The sequence below is a fragment of the Mauremys reevesii genome, linkage group 12, assembly GCF_016161935.1.
Source record: "Mauremys reevesii isolate NIE-2019 linkage group 12, ASM1616193v1, whole genome shotgun sequence".
NCBI classification, from domain to species: domain Eukaryota; kingdom Metazoa; phylum Chordata; order Testudines; family Geoemydidae; genus Mauremys; species Mauremys reevesii.
In genome coordinates, this window is record NC_052634.1 from 21,790,771 (window position 1) to 21,812,594 (window position 21,824).

The window sequence follows — 21,824 nt, forward strand, 5'->3', positions numbered from 1 at the left end:
TAGTGATCTTGGTGTAAAAAGACAATTATAGTTGTAGAGCAGATGCAGCCCAGGGGCAGTGGTTGGCATTAGCTTTCCCCTGGACCTGACCTAAACTCCATCACTTTTCCTAGTCTAAACAAACCCTGAGCATCACGGTTATACTGTTCCCCCATTTCGCAGCAATTGTTAGTCATCAAGTTCCCCCTTTGGGAACAAATTGTTTAATTCCCAGTTGCTCTGATGTTGCTTCAGGTTTTGCTGGAGAGCAGATACTTTTGCTACCATTTTTCTCACTTAAAATATATTGAACTATAACGAAGAGCAGGAACAGGGCAGGGATAGGGGAAAATGTCATTTCATCGGCTATAAGAACAGAAAAAGAAGATAGGGTAAGTCAGAGGGATTCCCTTATTCCCCATCAGCATCCCAATCCCCCTGTTGTTCAGTTCGTTAGGTCAGTATTTTTTCTAAAGGGCTGGGAAGAGGATTCCCTCGTAAATGGCTTGGAACTAAGCAAGATACCCCTGCATTTGGCCCCCAAAGCCGTTGTGGCCCAGGCCCTGCAGGAGGTGACTCCTGAAGGGATCTCCTTCCTAATCAGGTGCGTGTTGCCTATTATTTGGGAAATGCAATTCCTGTCTAGGTAGGGAAGGGGGAAAATGGAAATGATGTTTCTGTTCAGCTCACCCCTGGGAGATGCTGCAAATATGTAGAAAATGAAATCCCTGTTGAATGTGACATAGCTGCAGAAAGAGACCTATTTTCCATAGAGACCTGACATTTGGTGTTTTACAAGGATTCTAAGCCACACCTGAATTTAGTCCCTAATTTAAATCTGTGCCACCAAATTAAAGAAATGAAAGGGCATAGTTGGGGGAGTTGTACCTCACTATCACTATTGATACGTTGTGTGGTTGGTGAAGAATTCTACACCAGAGACGTGTTAAATTACTCCAAGAAAGGTCAAAGATTCGACAAGAACTCAGGGAGAAACTCCAGATTTTGATTTTCACCCTAGAGATGGAAGCTATGGTGACCTGTGGCCCAGGTAAACTATTTTTAGAATGCTGCTCCCTAGTTAAGTGGCATTGGTCCCTCCTAAAAGATGCCATGATTAAATTAGGAACAACTGTCTTTTACCATTTGGATCCAAAGTTTCATGGAGCACAGAGAGAAACAGCTGATTCCTTCAGAGCCATTCCATGCCTATGCGTCTCAATCTGGCTGACTTGTTGGACAAGAAGCAGTTCCATGCTGGGCAAATGATGGCAGCCAATGAGGGAATGTATCAGATTCCAAGTTCAGACCGCAGGATACATGAATGCTGAGTCCTGACTCCGTGGTTTGGTCTCTTAGTTTTGCTATTAAGGATATGTCTACACTACCAGAGTAGTTCGATTCTACTTAAATCGAATTTGTGGAACCAATATTACAAAGTCGAACGTGTGTATCCACACTAAGGACAGTAATTCGACTTTGTGAGTCCACACTAACGGGGCAAGCGTCGAGATTGGAAGCGGTGCACTGTGGGCAGCTATCCCACAGTTCCCGCAGTCCCCACTGCCTATTGGAATTCTGGGTCAAGCCCCCAATGCCTGCTGGGGGAAAAAATGTGTCAAGGGTGGTTTTGGGTAACTGTCCTCATTCAACCGTCACTCCCGCCCTCCCTCCCTGAAAGCGCCGGCGGGCAATCAGTTCGTGCACTTTTCTGGTGAGTGACAGCGCGGACGCCACAGCACTGTGAGCATGGAGCCCGCTGCGATCATCGGGGCAGTTATGGCCATTGTCAACTCCTCACACCTTATCGTCCACCTTTTTCACAGTCAGATGCTGAGAAATCGGGCGAGGAGGCTATGGCAGCGCGGTGAGGACATGAAGTCTGAGAGTGGCACAGACCTCTCACAAAGCACGGGACCCCGCGCTGTGGACATCATGGTGGCAATGGGTCATGTTCATGCTGTGGAACGGCGATTCTGGGCCCGAAACAAGCACAGACTGGTGGGACTGCATAGTGCTGCAGGTCTGGGATGAATCACAGTGGCTGCGAAACTTTAGGATGCGTAAGGGCACTTTCCTTGAACTGTGTGAGTTGCTGTCCCCTGCCCTGAAGCGCAAGGACACCCGGATGCGAGCAGCCCTGACTGTGCAGAAGCGAGTGGCCATAGCCCTCTGGAAATTTGCAACGCCAGACAGCTACCGGTCAGTAGCGAACCACTTTGGCGTGGGCAAATCTACCATGGGGGTTGCTGTGATGCAAGTAGCCAACGCAATCGTTGAGCTACTGCTCTCAAAGGTAGTGACCCTGGTAAACTTTCGGGTCATCATAGATGGCTTCGCCGCGATGGGATTCCCAAACTGCGGTGGGGCTATAGATGGAACTCACATCCCTATCCTGGGACCGGCCCACCAGGCCAGCCAGTATATTAACCGAAAGGGCTACTTTTCAATGGTGCTGCAAGCACTGGTGGACCATAGGGGACGTTTTACCAACATCAACGTCGGATGGCCGGGCAAGGTTCATGACGTGCGTGTGTTCAGGAACTCTGGTCTGTTTAGACACCTGCAGGAAGGTAGTTTCTTCCCGGACCACAAAATAACTGTTGGGGATGTGCAGATGCCTATAGTGATCCTCGGGGACCCAGCCTACCCGCTAATGCCCTGGCTTATGAAGCCCTATACAGGCGCCATGGACAGTGACAAAGAACTCTTCAACTACCGGCTGAGCAAGTGCAGAATGGTGGTGGAGTGTGCTTTCGGACGTCTCAAGGGGAGATGGAGGAGCTTACTGACTCGCTCGGATCTCAGCGAAACCAATATCCCCATTGTTATTGCAGCTTGCTGTGTGCTCCACAATCTCTGTGAGAGCAAGGGGGAGACCTTTATGGCGGGATGGGAGGTTGAGGCACATAGCCTGGCTGCTGATTACGCCCAGCCAGACAGCCGTGCGATTAGAAGAGCCCAGCGGGAAGCGCTGTGCATACGGGAGGCTTTGAAAGCTAGGTTCCTCAGTGAGCAGGGTAACCTATGATTATTAAGTTTGTTTACAGAGAAGCTGAACCTGCCCCCGTTTCTTTACCCAGTTAATGTTGACTATCCTCTGCAGTTACATACCCCGTTCCCCCCGTTCCCCCCTCCTTCCAATACACGTTTAAAAATAAAATACATGGAACTTTGTTAATTAGCACCGTTTTCTTTATTACTGATTTCGCGGTAAAGGGTTGAAACTGGGACGCAGACTGTGGTGGGTAGGGTGTGTAGTGATGTAAAGACCGCTTCTAAACTCGAGGAATGACAGGCTCCTGCTCCTAGAGCGGTCCGCAGTGGCGGACTGGTTGTTTCAATGGAGCCTGCCACCCCTCCTTTTCGGGACTCTGTGTGTGGGGGCTATGTGACTTTGTGGTGGGGGAGGACGGTTACAGATCCCCTGCTGCATGGCTCTGTGATCCAGGATAAGGACCGCTGCATAAGATCTCTAACCGCCCTCCCTCGCCACAAAGTCACATAGCCCCCCCCAGAACATGAAAACCACCTCCCAGACTGACCAGGGTGCCTAGTGACTGCACTGTGTGTGTGACCTGCTGCTGAACCTGCCCCCGTGTCTGTACCCTGGTAAAGGTGACTGTCCTGTCCAATTACCAACCCCCTTCCCCCCATTCAAACACAGTCTCCTCTAAAAGAACATGACGGAAACAGTAATTAACAGAAAAGTATTTTTTATTATCAACTAGACAGTTAGGGGATGAAACTGGGACGGGGGCTTGGGTGAGGCGGGAAGGAAAGGACTTATCAAAATTTTGGGAATGAGAGCCTTCTTGTAATTGAGCACTCTGCAGGGGTGGAGTGACAGTATTCACGGCCCCTGCCGCCCCTCCTTCTTGGTACTTTGGGTGAGGGGGGTATGGGACTTTGTGGCAGGGGAGGGCGGTTAGAGATAGACTGCAGTGGGGCTCTGTCCTCCTGCCTCCTGTCCTGCAGAACATCCACAAGGCGCTGGAGCGTGTCCGTTTGCTCCCTCATTAGTCCAAGCAGCATTTGAGTCGCCTGCTGGTCTTCCTGCCGCCACCTGTCCTCCCGTTCGCTGTGTGAGTGCTGGTACTGCGACATGTTCTCCCTCCACTGGATCTGCTGGGCCGCCTCGGCTCGGGAGCAGCCCATAAGTTCTGAGAACATCTCGTCTCGTGTCCTTTTCTTTCGCCGCCTAATCTGTGCCAGCCTCTGTGAGGGGGATGCTGGGGTAGATCGGGAGACAGTCGCAGCTGTGTGATGGGAAAAAGGGAGTGAATTCCTTACAAAGATACATTTTTGCGAACAATGAACATAGTCTAGTCTGTCTCTGTGAACAAGACCATGCACAGCACCTATCTCATGCGCACTCAGGACAAGTTCGAATTTTCGGCCTTTGCATTCAGTGCCTGGGGTCTTGCAGTGGAGATCAGACAAGCGGGGCAGGACAGCAGAATTTGTGTAGCAGCCAGGCATGGTAAGCCGTAGACTTTTGGCTGCTTAAAACTTAATTTATAGCAGTGCCCTCCTTTCACAGTCAAAGCGATGCTCCTACTGTTGGCCAGTTCCTGCTGCCGGCAATCCGGAAAGCATGAACTCTGCCCCTGTCCCACCTCCACCGCATGGCTCTAAACCGCCGGTTACAGTTATGTAAAGGAACAGGCAAGCAGTCCCAATACTAACATTCCCCTAATTCAAAGCAGGTCACCATGAGCGACATCACCCTGAGGAGGATCACTGCCACTGATAAAGCCTGCATGCTGCGTGAAAGCCAGCAAAAACCAGGGCCCTATGCCGCCATGCTCTGCGAGGCAATGATACCCGAGTACCTGAGGATAGCCTGGCACGGAAAAGTGTGCTACCACGGAGGATGCAATAAGGCCGCTCTCCCCAGAAACCTCCTGCGGAGGATTTTCGATTACCTCCAGGAGAGCTTCGTGGAGATCTCCCAAGAGGATTACTGTTCTATCCCCGTTCATATTGACCTTCTTTTCCATTGTTAATATTCCTGTTCTGTTAAAAATAAATGTTTTCATGTTTAAAGCACTTACCGACTGATCCTTCCCCTGATTCAGGGTCCGGGGTAACAGCTGGGGAGGGTTGTTAGGGGATCTCCATGAGGGTGATGAAGAGATCCTGGCTGTCGGGGAAATCAGCGTTGTAAGCGCTGTCGACTGCCTCGTCCTCCTCATCTCCTTCTTCATCTTCCCTGTCCGCGAACATCTCCGAGGAACCGTCCGTCGACACTATCCCATCCTCAGAGTCCACGGTCAGTGGTGGGGTAGTGGTGGCGGCCGCACCTAGAATGGCATGCAGTGCCTCGTAGAAGCGGCATGTCTGGGGCTGGGATCCGGGTGTCCGTTTGCCGCTTTGGTCTTCTGGTAGCCTTGTCTCAGGTCCTTGATTTTCACGTGGCACTGCGTTGCATCCCGGCTGTATCCTCTGTCTGTCATGGCTTTGGAGATCTTCTCGTAGATCTGTGCATTCCGTTTTTTGGGGCACAGCTCCGAAAGCCTGAACTCATCGCCCCACACAGCAATCAGATCCAAGACTTCCCAATCAGTCCATGCTGGGGCCCTCTTTCTATTCTGAGATTGCATGGACTCCTCTGCTGGAGAGCTCTGCATCGCTGCCAGTGCTGCTGAGCTCGCCACGATGTCCAAACAGGAAATGAGATTCAAACTGGCCAGACAGGAAAAGGAATTCAAATTTTCCCGGGGCTTTTCCTGTGTGGCTGGTCAGAGCATCCGAGCTCGGACTGCTGTCCAGAGTGTCAACAGAGTGGTGCACTGTGGGATAGCTCGGCACTATTAGCGTTGAATTCCATCCACACCTACCTAATTCGAAATAGCCATGTCGAATTTAGCGCTACTCCCCTCGTCGGGGAGGAGTACAGAAATTGAACTAAAGAGACCTGTATGTCGAACTAAATAGCTTCGTTGTGTGGACGGGTGCAGGGTTAATTTGATTTAACGCTGCTAAATTCGACATAACCTCCTAGTGTAGACCAGGCCTAAGTGACACGGACAAAACACTCAAATCCCGCCTGGTGCGGGGAGCCAGGTTTGCTCTTCAAATTCTGTCGTTGGTACATTTCCAGGCCTGGGAATGTCCCCCAACAGCATTTAATGGGAAGCTGCCTGCAGAACAGTTACACTGCACAGAGCTCCTGTGGAGGAGGGGTGGGAATTAGTAACATTTTGAGGATGGTTTGGGAAATGAGCCTTTGCTGACAAGGTTTGTCTCTGTTCATATTTCACCTTCACCTTATGTTGAGGGATCTTTAGTATATTTTTAGGAGGTTAATAACTATCTCCTCAACTTTATTTACTCAACTTAAAAATTGATGTCACTTGATTTTTGCATCTTCCTGTGAAAATACAACTGACACGTGTGGCTTTCTACAGGGGGGTCATGATGTTAAAGTTGGGGAATTCAGTGTCTGTACTTCTGCGGGGGGGGTTGCTTTTTTACAGCTGCCTCATGGCCAGGCACACCGGGCTGTTAGCTGCACCCACTGTCCTTGCCAGGGCCCCTGCTGAACCCTGGGGCTGCACTGCAGTGCTGGGGTGACTCTGCAGGTGGAGAAGCTGCTGTGGAGCAATGTAGAGCAGGTGCAGGAAGGAGACGGGGTCACTATTCACATTCTGAACTGCACAGTTTTCACTCCCAGCCCTACCAGAGCCCCTCAGTCCCGAGCTGCAGCCCCCTTGTTTCCCCCCCAGCTCTACCTCACTCCCGACCCGCAGCCCCCTGGGCTCCCCGCTGAGCTCCCCCGTCACTGTGCGGCTAGTGCTCCTCACTCCCGACCTGCAGCCCCTGCTACCCCAGCCCTGAACTCCAGACTCACAGCTCTGCTGGTGCCCCTCACTCCTGACCCGCAGCCCCTGCTATCCCAGCCCTGACCTCCAGACTCACAGCTCTGCTGGTGCCCCTCACTCCCGACCTGCAGCCCCTGCTATCCCAGTCCTGACCTGCAGACTCACACCTCTGCTGGTGCCCCTCACTCTCGACCCGCAGCCCCCTGGGTTCCCCCCAGCCCTACCGGTGCCCCTCAGTCCCGACCCGCAGCCCCCTGGGATCCCGCTGAGCTCCCCAGTCACTGCGCTGCCGGTGCCCCTCGCTCCCGACCCGCAGCCCCCTGGTTTCTCCCCAGCTCTACCGGTGCCCCTCACTCCCGACCCGCAGCCCCCTGGGCTCCCCAGTCACTGCGCTGCTGGTGCCCCTCACTCCCGACCCGCAGCCCCCTGGTTTCTCCCCAGCTCTACCGGTGCCCCTCACTCTCGACCCGCAGCCCCCTGGTTTCTCCCCAGCTCTACCGGTGCCCCTCACTCCCGACCCGCAGCCCCCTGGGATCCCCGCTGAGCTCCCCAGTCACTGCGCTGCCGGTGCCCCTCACTCCCGACCCGCAGCCCCCTGGTTTCTCCCCAGCTCTACCGGTGCCCCTCACTCCCGACCCGCAGCCCCCTGGGCTCCCCAGTCACTGCGCTGCTGGTGCCCCTCACTCCCGACCCGCAGCCCCCTGGGCTCCCCAGTCACTGCGCTGCTGGTGCCCCTCACTCCCGACCCGCAGCCCCCTGGTTTCTCCCCAGCTCTACCGGTGCCCCTCACTCTCGACCCGCAGCCCCCTGGTTTCTCCCCAGCTCTACCGGTGCCCCTCACTCCCGACCCGCAGCCCCCTGGGATCCCCGCTGAGCTCCCCAGTCACTGCGCTGCCGGTGCCCCTCACTCCCGACCTGCAGCCCCTGCTACCCCAGCCCTGAACTCCAGACTCACAGCTCTTCTGGTGCCCCTCACTCCCGACCCGCAGCCCCTGCTACCCCAGCCCTGAACTCCAGACTCACAGCTCTGCTGGTGCCCCTCACTCCTGACCCGCAGCCCCTGCTATCCCAGTCCTGCCCTCCAGACTCACAGCTCTGCTGGTGCCCCTCACTACCGACCCGCAGCCCCCTGGGCTCCCTCCAGCTCTGATGGTGCCCCTCACTCCTGACCCGCAGCCCTTGCTATCCCAGTCCTGACCTCCAGTCTCATAGCTGATTGCTTTGAGATTGGTAGTGAGTTGGGTGTGGTGGCTAGAGAACAGACAAAGTGGTTACTGGTTTATGATTTTCTGTTTGCTTCTTTCGGGTAAGGGAAATAGGGAAAGAAAAATAAGCAAAATAATGAAGAGTGAAGAGCAGAAGAAGCTGGAACTGCACAGGTTGCAAGTTGCTGCCCAGAAAGCCTGAACACTGGGCGCTGGGAAAGTCTCTGTTAACTAAGAAGCCCCCTGAGCTGAGTGCATCCCAGTTTCAGTGAACTGCAGAGGGGGGTGTCTCAGCATAAGAAAGGAGGAAAATGACTACCAGTGAGGCAGCTACTTAACTAGAGCTGGCCAGACTGGAAGCAGAAGAGAAAGCAAAGGACGGGGAGTTTCAATTGAAGCTCAAAGACGCAGAGGCACCTGTGAACAGAAGGGCTATGGAAGCAGAGGCAGTCAGGGAGGGAGCTGCTCACACAAGAGCCCTGGAGTTAAGAGACAGAGAAATAGAGGCCCAAATTGAGGCCCAGAAGCATGGACTGGCTGTTATGGAGGGGAAGAGACAAAACCCTCCAGCAGCTGGCTCCACTTCCCCAAAAATCCACAAACGGTAGTGACTGTGTCCACAGTATGATGAATCCAGTGATATTGCTGAATATTTCAGCACCTTTTAGAGACTCTGCACCTCTGTGAAATCCCTAGTAATCAAAAAAATGGTCACATTGGTAGCCAAATTGGCTGGAAGAGCTATGGACATATTGAATGAGATGCCTATTGATGATGCTACAAACTATGGTAAATGTAAGGAACTAGTTTTAAAACAGTTTCAGATTACACCTGAAACCTACAGGGTTAAATTCAGGAGTCTTAAGAGGGGATCTGGATTCAGTAATGTGGCTTATGTAAATGAAATGAGAGATTTGTTAGATACGTGGGTGAGGGGAAAAGACATTACAAGCTTTGAAGGAATGTGTGATTTGGGCCAAGGGCAGGCATGGTTGCAGTGCACCCTTCCTTGCCAACACCTCAAACACATGCCTGAATTTAAAACCTTCTCCAAAGAGGCAGAACAATCTGCATCAGAGCACTTACGAGGGTACACAAAGGAATTCGGAAATGTAATAGACACTAAACAAGTTAAATTGTGTGAACAAAACCTGTCTGCCGTAGATTTGCTGTTAATCTGGGGGTCTTTTGCTACGTCATCAAGCCCAAGGAGTTAATACTAGTGGCAAACCTTTAAAGGTGTGGGACATACCTGATTTGTGGGGGGAAAAAACAACTTTTCTACATGCTAGTGATGGTGACAAGACAGTCCCACAATCATTGTTTCTTTTCATCTCATACCTGTAAACAGGCTGGAAGCTTGGCACAGCAGCAAAAGCATAACAGGCCTACGCTGCTGTGTGGGAGGGGAAACCGAGGCACATTGGTGGCTAAATGCCAAGACACCTACACGTTAACAGATATTGCTGTCTGCACTTTGTTAGCAATGCTACACCCTGACCTGTTTTCAGGCAGCCGGGGACCAGGAACCCCATACCTTGCTAGACCACCCATGTAGGACATCATACAGTTTAAAGGTACTGAAAGGGGGTGTGACCAGAGACAAGTAGGGATTTTAGGCATCCCACCTCCACCATGGACAGTGTCCAAGCCTCTGGCAGTAAATTCAGGAGGAGGGTGTGACGTTGCACCCCCGCCCCAGGCCCGCCCTTCGGCATTCCTGGGGAAAGACCAACGTGGCCAACATGACTTTGGGCCAGTAGGTCAACCAAGAGGGCTGTCTCCTAGGCCTGGCTGCAGCTCAGCTGCAAGACTCCGAGTAAACCCACCTCCTATCCCTCCCTGTAGGACTTCAGGCAAGGCCAGCCTGCTGGATCCAGCATCCCCTCTGGTGCGCAAGTCACAACAGCCAGCAGGCAAAAGACCGGCTCCCGCGTCATTTGAAAGAGCAAGACAAAGCCTTAAAACTCCAACTTTGAAGCAACAGGTCCCAGAGTCCCCCTGAGATCTGAGCTCAGCTCGCACTAGTCAGTGTTCTGACAGCTGAACTTTACGCCATGGGACCAGATGGTGTCACAGTCTCTAGACACCTGTGACTCTCAGCTGGCAGGTTTGCACTCTGCACTCACAGCTTCTCTGCAGCTGCTCCCGCTCTCTTCTCCCCTCCTGCCTAGCCCTGACTATGAAGCCTGGCCCTGGCCCTCCTTCCTTCAAGTGCCAGGTGGGCAAGAGGAAAAGCACAGAGGCAAGTGCCAAACTTGTGGGACGCGGAACGTGTGAAGGCTAACTTAAACTCTTAATTTCCTTAGGGTTTCCCTTCAATATATTTCTATGCTGGTGCGATTTCTGACCATTGCACGTCTATTGTATTTATTACAATAGCACGAGTGACATAGTCTAGGGCAGGAGTCGGCAACCTTTCAGAAGTGGTGTGGCGAGTCTTCATTTATTCACTCTAATTTAAGGTTTCACGTGCCAGTCATACATTTTTAACATTTTAGAAGGTCTCTTTCTATAAGTCTCTAATATATAACTAAACTATTGTTGTATGTAAAGTAAATAAGGTTTTTAAAATGTTTAAGAAGCTTCATTTAAAATTAAAGTAAAATGCAGAGTCCCCCAGACTGGTGGCCAGGACCTGGGCAGTGTGAGTGCCACTGAAAATCAGCTCATGTGCCACCTTCGGCACACGTGCCATAGATTGTCTACCCCTGGTCTAGGGGCTTGGCTACACTTGCAAGTTAGAGCTCATTAAAGCCGCCCCGGGTGCCCTAACTCCTGAGGTGTCCACACTGGCAAGGCGCATGGAGCACCTGGGCTCTGCAGGTGGAGCGCTCCTGGTAATCCACCTCCATGAGAAGCATAAAGCTCGCTGAGCCCTGCTGAAATGCCCGGATGTCAGGGTGGATGACGTGTTGCATTACTGCACTGTGATTGCCTTCAGGAAACATCCCATAATCCCATGAAGTCAAGTGCCCACTCTGGTCACTGTTTTGAAATCGGCTGCAGGCATGCGGATATCCCCTTTCAAAGCTCCGTTTCTGACAGCTGGCAGCTTATCTGCTCCGGGACAAAGCAACCATTAGTGTGGAATGCTGCTGCTGTGAGTGTGTATGGTGGGGGGGGGGGTTGCTGCTGTCTGAACACACAAGACAGCATGCTGACACACTCTCAGCCCCCCAAACACACTGTCACTCCCCCCCACGTACACACAACACACTCCCTGTCACACTCCTCCCCCGTCCCCCATTTGAAAAGCACGTTGCAGCCACTTGCACACTGGGATAGTTACCACACTGCACTGCTCTCTGTGGCATTGCCAGAGCTGCTAATGTGGCCACTCCAGTGCGCTTGCAGCTGTCAGTGTGAACACACGGCAGCGGTTTCCTTGCTGTGGTTTAACTCCCAGCGCTCTACATCTGCAAGTGTAGCCAAGCCCTAAATTTGCCAGACCAACCGAACTCAGTAACTGCCCCCCCCCACCATGTGCAGTGAGTAGGGGCACAGTGAAGCACACACCGCACTTGCTGGCTCACCATCTCCGCGGAGCTCCAGTCTGCCCTGCTGCCATCCCTGTCTGTGTTGTCTTCTCTAGCAGTTGACTGGAAGGTGAGCATTGGCCGCATGCCATGTAGCCGTGTTGTCTCGAAGGACGAAAGCAGGAGGAATGGTGCCTTCATAGCCCACCCAATATTCCATAACCTAGTTAAAGAAAATATTTCTCAATGAACTCTCAGTAAAAGATCAGAAGCAGCCAGTGTCCACATCAGTCTACGAGCATTGGTATTTTCTTGAAATTTGTCAGACCAACCTAACTAACACCTAACACACATTTGAAGTTCTTCTTTTCACACTGTTGCTCATTCTCAGGTTCTGCTTTGTCTCCAGACAGATCCAGTCTCTTTCAGGACGGCCTTGCTCTTTCTGTCTGTGTCACTCATGGATGTTTTGGAGTAAACACTGCCCTTGCCTCTATTCTCAGACAAACACTAGTATTAAGTGTTTGCTACTGATGGGTCTAGAAAGCATTTGTTAAGTGGAAGATGCCATTTCTGGGGGATTGCTCCCAAGATCCAGTACTTTGGGTTCAAATATCTCCCAGCTTCCTTGGTGAAAATAACACCAAGGCTTCTTTGCAATATGGAAGAAAGGAGTTTTTCACCCCAGATGGGACTTGAACCCACAATCTCTGGCTTAGGAAGCCAATGCCTTATCCATTAGGCCACTGGGGCCCTGAAGAGCAGCAAAAAGAAGGGTGGAAATTCCCTCTCAGGATTGCACATTCCTCACATTCATTCAGAAGCCAAATACCCATTTAATGGCCTTACAGAAACGTCTGCATCCCCTGGCAGTGAGGCAACTGGGCAGGTGGCTGACAGAGCTGAGCACCACCTTTCTGCCAGCCATCGTTAGAGAAGAACCCCACCCTAGAGTCACCCCTCCCTCCTTCAGCACCTCCACGGCTGTGGCTCTGAGTGGCAGTAGGATGATTAGGGGGCGAATCCGGGGCTGGAAGGGGGGTGAGGTCGGCCTGTAAGGAGGAACCAGGTGGGGCAGACCCAGGGGGAGGCTGTGGGCTGCTGGTCGGTTGTTGGGATCCGAGCTCTAGATCAAAGCTGCACAGTGACCTGACACCCAGGGTTATAAGGCCGACATAGTGACCCCCTTACTGGCCTCGGTGACCCTCAAACCCTTGTCACTAAGGGCATTGAGGAGTCTCTGTCCCTTAATAACTTCTGGGAGCTCCCCAGCAGGCTGCGGGCGTCAGCCGCCTCCTGTCTCACAGGTTAGACTCTTGGCGCTGTGCCAGCCGCCCCCTCGCTTGCAGGCCCAGTGTAAGAAGCAGGAGGCCTGGTGCTGGCAGAAGAGGGTTTTGATTAATCGACCTCTGTGTGCTGGGCACAGGACGCTTCCACTCAGTAGCACAGCTGGGGGGAGCTTCCTCCGGTGGGGGAGTGGAGCAGCCGTTTGTTTTCCTGTTCACACTCCTCTGGGGTGTGAAAATCAGGGAGGGGAGGCAGAAGCCCCACTTCCCTCCCGAAATGACGCCCAGTGGGGGAAGCCAGGACAACAGGGCCGGGGGGGGGCAAGTGGTGGCCAGACTCTCACCGCCAGGGTCTAGTCTAGCTCAGGGTCCAGCTCAACTTCCTCCCCGCGCCACTGGCCCCCAGTCCCCTTCCACCACCAGGTCAACCCGGGCACTAGGGCAGGAACGGGGTGAGGCAGCAAGTCAAGCTGAGCAAGGCAGGCAAAAGTGAGTCTTGTCTTCATGGGCACCTCCCAATGACGTCCTTTTTGTGTGCAACTGCTGCAAAAACCTCCTGGACAGAGAAGCCTCATACACAGAAATCATGTTCAGTTGCATGACAATCTAAAGGTCCCTGGTTCAATCCCAGGCTTTGACAGGTACTTTTATCCCTCTTCGTGCAGGGGCAGCTTGTCCTCTGGAAGCACCTTTACCTGAGGCAAGTACCTGGCTTTGAGCTCCCCAGCAGGACAACAGCGTGGGGGCTTCTGGCCCACCTGCAGGGCTGGCTTCAGGCTTTCTGCCGCCCCAAGCAAAAAAAATTTTTGGCTGCCCCCCACCCCAGCCCTGGGCTCTCACCCCCCTCCCACCTGGGCCCTCCCACACCCTCGGCTGCCCCAGTGCTGGGCTCTCCCCCCCACCCCACCCCCTACTGCCCCGGCCCTGGGCACCCCACCAGTGCTGAATGCCGCTCCCCTCACCGCCAGCTGGGTGGGCGCTGGCAGGGTCGGGGTAAGCAGTGGGGCTCCTGGGCCGGGCCTCAGCCCACAGTTCCTCCAGCCAGGGCTCCCGCCTCCAGGACCAGCTGGGACCTGGGAGGGCAGAGCCGGGGGACTGTCCCGGCAGGAGGCTGAGGAGCCGGGGCAGGGTAGCTCCAGAGGGAGCACAGCCCCAGAGAGTGGGACACGGGCCCCGCATGGCAGCACCCCGCCCCCTATGACCCCGTTGCTGCTGCTGCTTTTGGCCGCCCTGCTGTGGTGTTGGGGGGCAGCCGCCCTGCAGCACCTGGTGTCCCCTGCTTGGAGCCTGCCCGGACAAGCCACAAGTGTTGGACAGACAAAGCTACACAGGAGCTTTTCAGGGGCAAGACAAAGACGCCACATTTATTATGAGAACAATTTGATTTATGACCAATAACTAATATTTTAATCCTTACACACACACATTATACCTAATACCTATACATACACACACAAACACCCATCAGATGTTCTGCAGCTGCTGCATAGTTACCAGTCCTGAAGATAGCTTGAGTTTGTGACTTGAGTTTGCAGCTTGGGTTCGTAGCTTGTGGCAGTAACTGGCCAGGAAAGCGAGGCACAAGGACGAGCTGGGTCTCTGTTGGGCCTGCACCGATGCCCTTCCATGTTGGCAGCAGAATGTTACCCTCCAAAGTCTCCCATCTCACCTGTCCTTTTTGTTTGAATCCAGAGTCTGTAGGTCTTGCTGTGTCACTGCCTCTGGGTTTGGTGATTGATCACCCGTCAATTGCAGGCGTGACTTTCAGCCCGGGACCTGGCTTTGATCTTCCTTCTATTGCACCTTTTCTTTTTAGGGTGGCCTCTGCTTACTTTGTTAGGGCTCCTGTCTGCATCTTCAGCCGGTGGGGTTTGAACTTTATTTCATCAGGACAGGCTGGGGCTGGAGGTTGATTCCATCATCCATACATACCTCAGTCACACATCTAAACTAAACTAATAAGATTACAGCAGGGTTTGCAAAAATGAAGGTTGGAGGAAGCTATTACAAAATGGAGTGAGCATTTTAAAACGGGGTTTGAATTACAATATGGCAAACAGTGAACAGAAGTTACAATATAGACAAGTGTAGTGAATGGTGAACAGAAGTTACATTGATAAAGTGAACAATTAAAAACAATTTCATTCATCAGTTTTACAGGGGTTGCAGGTCAGGAGTGAGGGTCATCAGTAGAGCTCTCAATCTGGAGGTCAGGACTGGGATAGCAGGGGCTGCGGGTCGGGAGTGAGGGTCACCACCAGCGCAGTGACTGGGAAGCTCAGCGAGGCCCAGGGGCTGCGGGTCAGGAGTGAGGGGCACCAGCAAAGCTGCGAGTCTGGAGGTCAGGACTGGGATAGCAGGGGCTGCGGGTCGGGAGTGAGGGGCACCAGCAGAGCTGTGAGTCTGGAGGTCAGGACTGGGATAGCAGGGCTGCGGGTCGGGAGTGAGGGGCACCAGCAGAGCTGTGAGTCTGGAGGTCAGGACTGGGATAGCAGGGGCTGCGGGTTGGTAGTGAGGGGCACCGCTAGAGCTGGGGGGAACCCAGGGGGCTGCGGGTCGGGAGTGAGGGGCACCAGCAGAGCTGTGAGTCTGGAGGTCAGAACTGGGATAGGACGATGGGCAGAGGGTGATTGGTGGATGGGCCCATCTCTCTGGTCCTCCGGGCCAGGGAAGAATGATGGGGTTGGAGTCTTGTTCTTCACATTCATGGTGCGAGTACAGAAGGTGCTGGAGCTCTGACCAGGGAGGGCATTTGGAACCCATTACCCTGCAGGGAAACATTCAACTGCTGATCTATACTCTCAACAGAGAGTGTCATGTATAGCCCAGAGCAGGAACAGTTTTTAATCTGGGGGTTAGTAAACTTTATCTCTGTACAAACACCACAGCTTAGAAACTCCCCACCCCCACTCTGTGTCACCAGAGCACAACAACAACTCTCCTTGGAGCACACACAGCTCCCCAGCTCCCTGCCCGTCAGTCTCTCCAGCATTGCTCCAATCCCTTAAAGCAGAGTCTCAACCTCAATTTACCTTAGGGCCAGTGCCAGACCTCCAGTCCTCCCAGTGGGCCAATAATGTCACTCATACCGCCCAGAACCCGCCCCCCAAAACTCCACCCTCCACCTGCCTAAGGCTCTGGGAGGGAGTTTGGGTGGGGGGAGGAGGTCTAGGGTGCAGGCCCTGGGCTGGGGATTGGGGTGCAGGCTCTGGGGGGAGTTTGGGTGCAGAAGGGGTGAGAGGTTGGGCTCTGGGAGGGAGTTTCAGTGGGGGAGGGGTTCTGGGGTGCAGGCTCTGGGATGGAGTTTGGGTGCTGGGTGCAGGCTCTGGGCTGGGGCAGGGGGTAGCGGGAACAGGAGGAGGGGTGGGGGTGCAGGCTCTGGGTGGGAGACTGGGGGCAGGCAGGACGGGGCATGTGGGAAGGGGGAGGGGTGCAGGCTGTGGGAGAGAGTTGGGGGCAGGGGTGTGTGTAGGGGGGATCAGGCTCTGGAAAGGAGTTTGGGAGTGGGAAGGGGTATGTGAGGAGGGGGTGGGGGTGCAGGCTCTGGGAGGGAGTCAGGGGTGCGGCGCTTACCTGGGGCTCCAAGGCGGGGTGGGCTGGGGGCCTCCGTGTGCTGCTGCCCCCAGACACTGCCCCTGCATCATCTCATTGGCTGCAGGGGCTCGGGGCGGGGGCAGCACGTGGAGGCACAGACCCACCCTGCCCTGCCATGGGGAGGGGCCGGCAGCCACTGGAGCGAGCAGACAGATGCTGCTCAGCTCCGCTGCACTGCCGGGGCCCCTGGGGGGTGGGCGGCGCCTGGGGGCAGCCAGTGTGGCCAAGGGAGTGACCTGGTCCCAAAACTGCTGGAGCCCCACGGGCGAGACCTGGGAACCAAGCCTGCCAGCCAGACAAACCCCTTTAAGAGGAGGCGTCCCTCTGCCTGTCAAAAACTGATCTTCCTCCTTCAGTTCAGTGACAGCCTGAATTGTTCCTTATCCCGGCAGAGCCAGAGGACTGAAAGCAGCAACATCAAACCCCTGTGTAGCTCGCAGGAATGGACATAAACACTCCCTGGTATCTGAGGAGATGTTCAGCTTTGCCCTTGGTCAACTACAAGGCTAAAGGGAAAGGAGGTGGTGCCAGGTATAAAGAGTGAAACACGACACATCATAGTTATGCCCATGGCGGCTGCAAAACCTTTTGATGTACTTCTTCTTATCAGCAGTGTATTGTTTTCTCTGGAGTCTAGGCCTTCGCCAAGAAATTTATACCTTGATAAAATAATCGACTGCCCCGGTGAAGGCAATGGACTTGACACCCACTGAGGTGTCCCTACACAGGTACAAGTACTAACAACAGTGGCTGCCTTTTAGCCATAGATTTTAATCAGGGCAATAAATTGATACAAACCCCTGTTAAATCATTTCTCAGCCCGAGTCCTTCACCCACATTCCATAGAGCATTGGGCCACCGTGTGGACGTTTCATTTCTGACCTCAGTTTCACACAGAGACAAAATTTCCTTTGCACAGATCCATAAACAGCAAAACCTCCCTGTGTCTCTGGTCTGAGCCAGGGCATTCGATGCCAGTGAACCTTTTTCTCCTGCAATGACGACGGTCAGACAGAGGGGTCATGGCACCTGCATCCCTGCTAGGGAGATATTGGCTCCGCTCTTTCTTTCTGCTGCTGTTGTTAGTCCATCAAACATCAAGGGTGGAATGCAAGGCTGAGTTCACGCACCAGCCCTCTGAAAAATTTCAGTGCCCCAGAGAAATCCTGCCCCCTGCTATTGGAACGATGTGCTGGAGATTTGACTAGGAAAGGGACTGTCTGAATTGTCAGAGACGGGAATGAACAACAATCTACAGCAATGTCGTTCACACAAACACACTCTCATGCTGCTCCAGCCAGAAGGGAAATGGGCAGGAATTCTCGCTGTTCAGCCCAGGACGCACTTACAGTGATGCGCAGCCGTGAGTGTGCTGGGGAAGCTGGTCTGAGCAAACAATTTGAAGTGACAATTCAGTGAGAACAAAATCATCATGCAGTGAAATAGCTGCATGTCAAGTAGTTGTGGCTGAGTGGTTAAGGCGATGGACTAGAAATCCATTGGGGTCTCCCTGCGCAGGTTCGAATCCTGCCAACTCATAGCGCTGTTGGTGTTATTATTGTAGTCTTAGTGCCTGAGCATCCATAGTGCGAACTGGAGATAAATCTAGTTTCACTCTGTCTACGCTTAAAATGCTGCTGTGGTGCTGCTATAGCACTTTGGAGTAGACAGTGACTGGAGGAATTTTCCCATCCCTGTAACAGCTGCATGGACAGAACAATTCTTCCTTTTCTTTAGCACTATCTAACCCGGGCTTAGGTCACCTTAACTCTATGGGTTTGTGGGGGGGTCACACCCTGGGAGACGTCGCTTTGCCAGTTCAGTGCCCAGCGTACACCAGCCCTTAGATCCCTCTTGGTATTTCAAAGCAGGCACTGACCTGTGAGAGGAAAACATCAGCTCGCAAACACAGAGACTGAATTCCCCACATTTAATCTCGCTGCACTTTCCAGAAAGTCACAAAATTCAATTCATTCTTGCTAGGACAGAGAAAAAACAAGTGACATTAAGTTTTTGGCTTGGTTAAATAAAATTAAGTGTTTAATCAATATAGTAAAAATCTGTACTGATTCCTCTAACTAACACCACAGTGTGAAATAGGAACAGAGACAAAGCTTGTCAGTGACGACTAATTTCGCAAATGATCTTCCCATTATTAATTTCCACGCTGCCCCCATTGGAGGTCTGGGCACCTCCAGTGTCATTGCTCTGCATTCACCTTCCCCTTAGACCTGTTCTCGGACATTTGCCTTCCTCTGCAGCACGGAGGATTCCCTGCACCTTGAGGTCTTTAAGCCACGATTTGAGGACTTCAGTAACTCAGACATAGGGCAGGGGTTTGTTACAGGAGTGGGTGGGTGAGATTCTGTGGCCTGCATTGTGCAGGAGGTCAGACTAGATGATCATAATGGTCCCTTCTGACCTTAAGTCTATGAATCTATGAATCTTTTCCCAAATTTGGAAAATTGTGCAGGTCAGAATGTGAATAGTGACCTCGTCTCCTTCCTGCACCTGCTCTACATTGCTCCATAGCAGCTTCTCCCCCTGCAGAGTCACCCCAGCCCTGCAGTGCAGCCGCCCAGGGGTCAGCAGGGGCCCCTGGCAAGGACAGTGGGTGCAGCTAACAGCCCGGTGTGCCTGGCCGTGAGGCAGCTGTAAAAAAGCACCCCCCCCACCCAGAAGTACAGAGACTGAATTCCCCAACTTTAACATCATGACCCCCTGTAGAAAGCCGCATGTGTCAGTTGTAGTTTCACAGGGAGATGCAAAAATCAAGTGACACCAATTTTCAAGTTGAGTAAATAAAGTTGAGGAGATAGTTATTAACCTCACAAAAATACACTAAAGATCCCTCAACATAACACCTGAAGGTGAAATATGAACAGAGACAAACCTTGTCAGCAAAGGCTCATTTCCCAAATGATCCTCAAAATGTTACTAATTCCCACCCCTCCTCCACAGGAGCTCTGTGCAGTGTCACTGTTCTGCAGGCAGCTTCCCATTCAATGCTGTTGTGGGACATTCCCAGGCCTGGAAATGTACCAAGGACAGAATTTGAAGAGCAAACCTGTCTCCCCGCACCAGGTGGGATTTGAGTGTTTTGTCCCTGTCACTTAGTGTTTGTCAATAGTACAGACGCCATGGGCAGGACTCCAGGCTCTGCTTGAGGGATCCTGGCACAGGGGCTGGTGGGGGAGAAAGGATTGTAGATTCTCACCTGTGCTCTGGAGAGGAGGTAATAAGTGAAGGGGCATTTTTAACTCCTCCCCTCCTCAGGGCTGGAATTCTACATTCCACAGGGCCAAACAAGGGGGTGATGCCATTTGGCTAATGAAAACCAGTGCTTTAGGTGAGGCTTGAACTCACAATCTCAGTATAGTTCCTCTCAGCACTGCCCTATAAGTACTGTGTGCTAACCAATTGTGCCGTGGAGAGGTGGCGGCGTCGATATGGAGAGCCCCGGACATCGATCCCGCGCCGTGAGGATGGGTAAGTTATTGATATAAGATACTTCGACTTCAGCTACGTTATTCACGTAGCTGAAGTTGCGTATCTTATATCGATTTTTCCCCTTAGTGTAGACCAGCCCTTAGGCTGGCAATGCAGTTCTATAAACCTAATCCCGGTGTAGATAGTGGCTCAGCTGTCAGAACTTTCTGGAGCTATGAAAGGGGAGGGGCCCAGCCTCTGCAGCAGGAACGTAGGACAGGCGAGTTCACAGAGGGCATTATGGGATACTGGTGGAGGCCAGTTATGGTGATATAATGACCAGCAGCATTTACACTGAAAATTTGTCACTTTAAGTTTGCTGCACAAAGCTCTAGGCCTCTCATCAAGGTGGTTTTATTTTGTCACCAAAACAGGGCAATTTTGTCGCCAGACGTGGTATTGCAGTGTGTGCACCAGCCAAAAACTGCTGACCGAGGGAGCGTTGTGTGTTTTTCACACACCTGAGCAATACAATGATGCTGAAATAACTTTGTAGTGCAGACCTGGCCAAAGATTCACACACACACACACACACACACACACACACACACACACACACACACACACACACACACACACACACACACACACACACACACACACACACCTTGCAAGGAAAACCTCACCTGCTCCTCTGCTTTGGATTGCAAAGCTTTTCAGGCCTCACTGGGGATGGCAGGGAATCAGGTGTGGGCAGAGACTGTATTTTAGCCACAGGCAGGCACCATGGCTTAGCTGGCTAAAGCACCTGTCTTGTAAACAGGAGATCCTGGGTTCAACTCCCAGTGGTGCCTTGTTAAGTAACTCTTAGGGCACCTGGTATTGGCTACTGTCAGAGGACAAAACACAGAGCTAGGTAGACCTGTGGTCTAGCCCAGTGTGGCTTTTCTTAGGGTTTAAATTACACTCACCGGCACTGATAATAGAGTTACTGAAAGTTTGGGAGTTAAGAGCTGATAGGTCAGTGGTCCAGTCCCCACACAGATGACCTCCTCCCTCTGGGACAGGGGCAGGTCTGGGCTCACACCAAAGGGCTCATTGTGGCTGCCAGAACCTGTGGGCAGCTCATTTAGTTTGCACCGAGGGTTGAGTCCTGCTTTGTGCACCATGTGTGAGAATGAAAATCCTAAACCTCCCTTTGAAATAACGAATGCAGCAGGATGTGTTATTGTCCCTGCCCCAAAGCAGACAGACCAATGGAGAAATGCCATTGAGTCCAGGGTAATAGTCCACTGCCATTTTACCTTGTTTGCTTGCTAAACTCCCTCCCAACCTTGAGGGCTCCCAGAGCCCGATATTGAGCTTGAGCTGAGATGTCTACGGTGCAAATTTACCACCCCACGGCCCTAGCCTAGGAGCCTGCACTGGCACGGGACAGCCATGGGTGTTTCATTGCAGTGTGGACATAGCCTAGCTTTATGTCTACACTGCCATTAACACACCCACGTCACTATTCTCAAACCCTGGTTTAGTTGATTCAGGCTTGTGGGGCTTGTGCTGCAGGGTTATAAAATTACAGTGTAGACACTTGGGCTTCAGCCCAGCCTCCGAGACCCCACGAGGGGTGAGGGTCTCCGAGCCTGGGCTCCAGTCTGAGCCCCAGGAGCCCAATTCAGATCATCCAGGCCAGCCGGGCCAGTGGGATTTTGTCACAGTATAGATGCCCTCTCAGGGTATGTCTACACTGCAATGTAAGCCCAGGGTTAGCAGAAGTTATGTCAGCAGACCCAACACATAAACATAAACCACGAGGGAAAGTCCCACCCCCAAATAAGCTGGGCAGTGTCCTTCTCCCTACAGCTCGTAAGTCCGGCAACGAAAAGTCCTTTAACATGAGCCATCCCCTCTCTGCACCCCACTCACAGCTGTTGTTCTTAGTCAGTGCAAGCCCAGAGGTGCCTCTGTCCAGTTCACCTGCTACCCTGGGTGGAAAAGGGGAGAAATAAGAAGGCACCATACTCACTA

General features: G+C 52.7%; 3 non-coding genes across 3 annotated transcripts; 2 read left to right on the forward strand and 1 right to left on the reverse strand.

The window, feature by feature from the left end:
- Positions 1 to 12,170: 12,170 nt before the first annotated feature.
- Positions 12,171 to 12,243, reverse strand: TRNAR-CCU. Its single transcript has one exon. It is a non-coding gene; the product is annotated as a tRNA-Arg (tRNA).
- A 5,584-nt stretch (positions 12,244 to 17,827) lies between these two features.
- On the forward strand, positions 17,828 to 17,910 carry TRNAS-AGA. Its single transcript has one exon. It is a non-coding gene; the product is annotated as a tRNA-Ser (tRNA).
- Positions 17,911 to 20,579: 2,669 nt separating this feature from the next.
- TRNAT-UGU lies at positions 20,580 to 20,653 on the forward strand. Its single transcript has one exon. It is a non-coding gene; the product is annotated as a tRNA-Thr (tRNA).
- Positions 20,654 to 21,824: the final 1,171 nt, after the last annotated feature.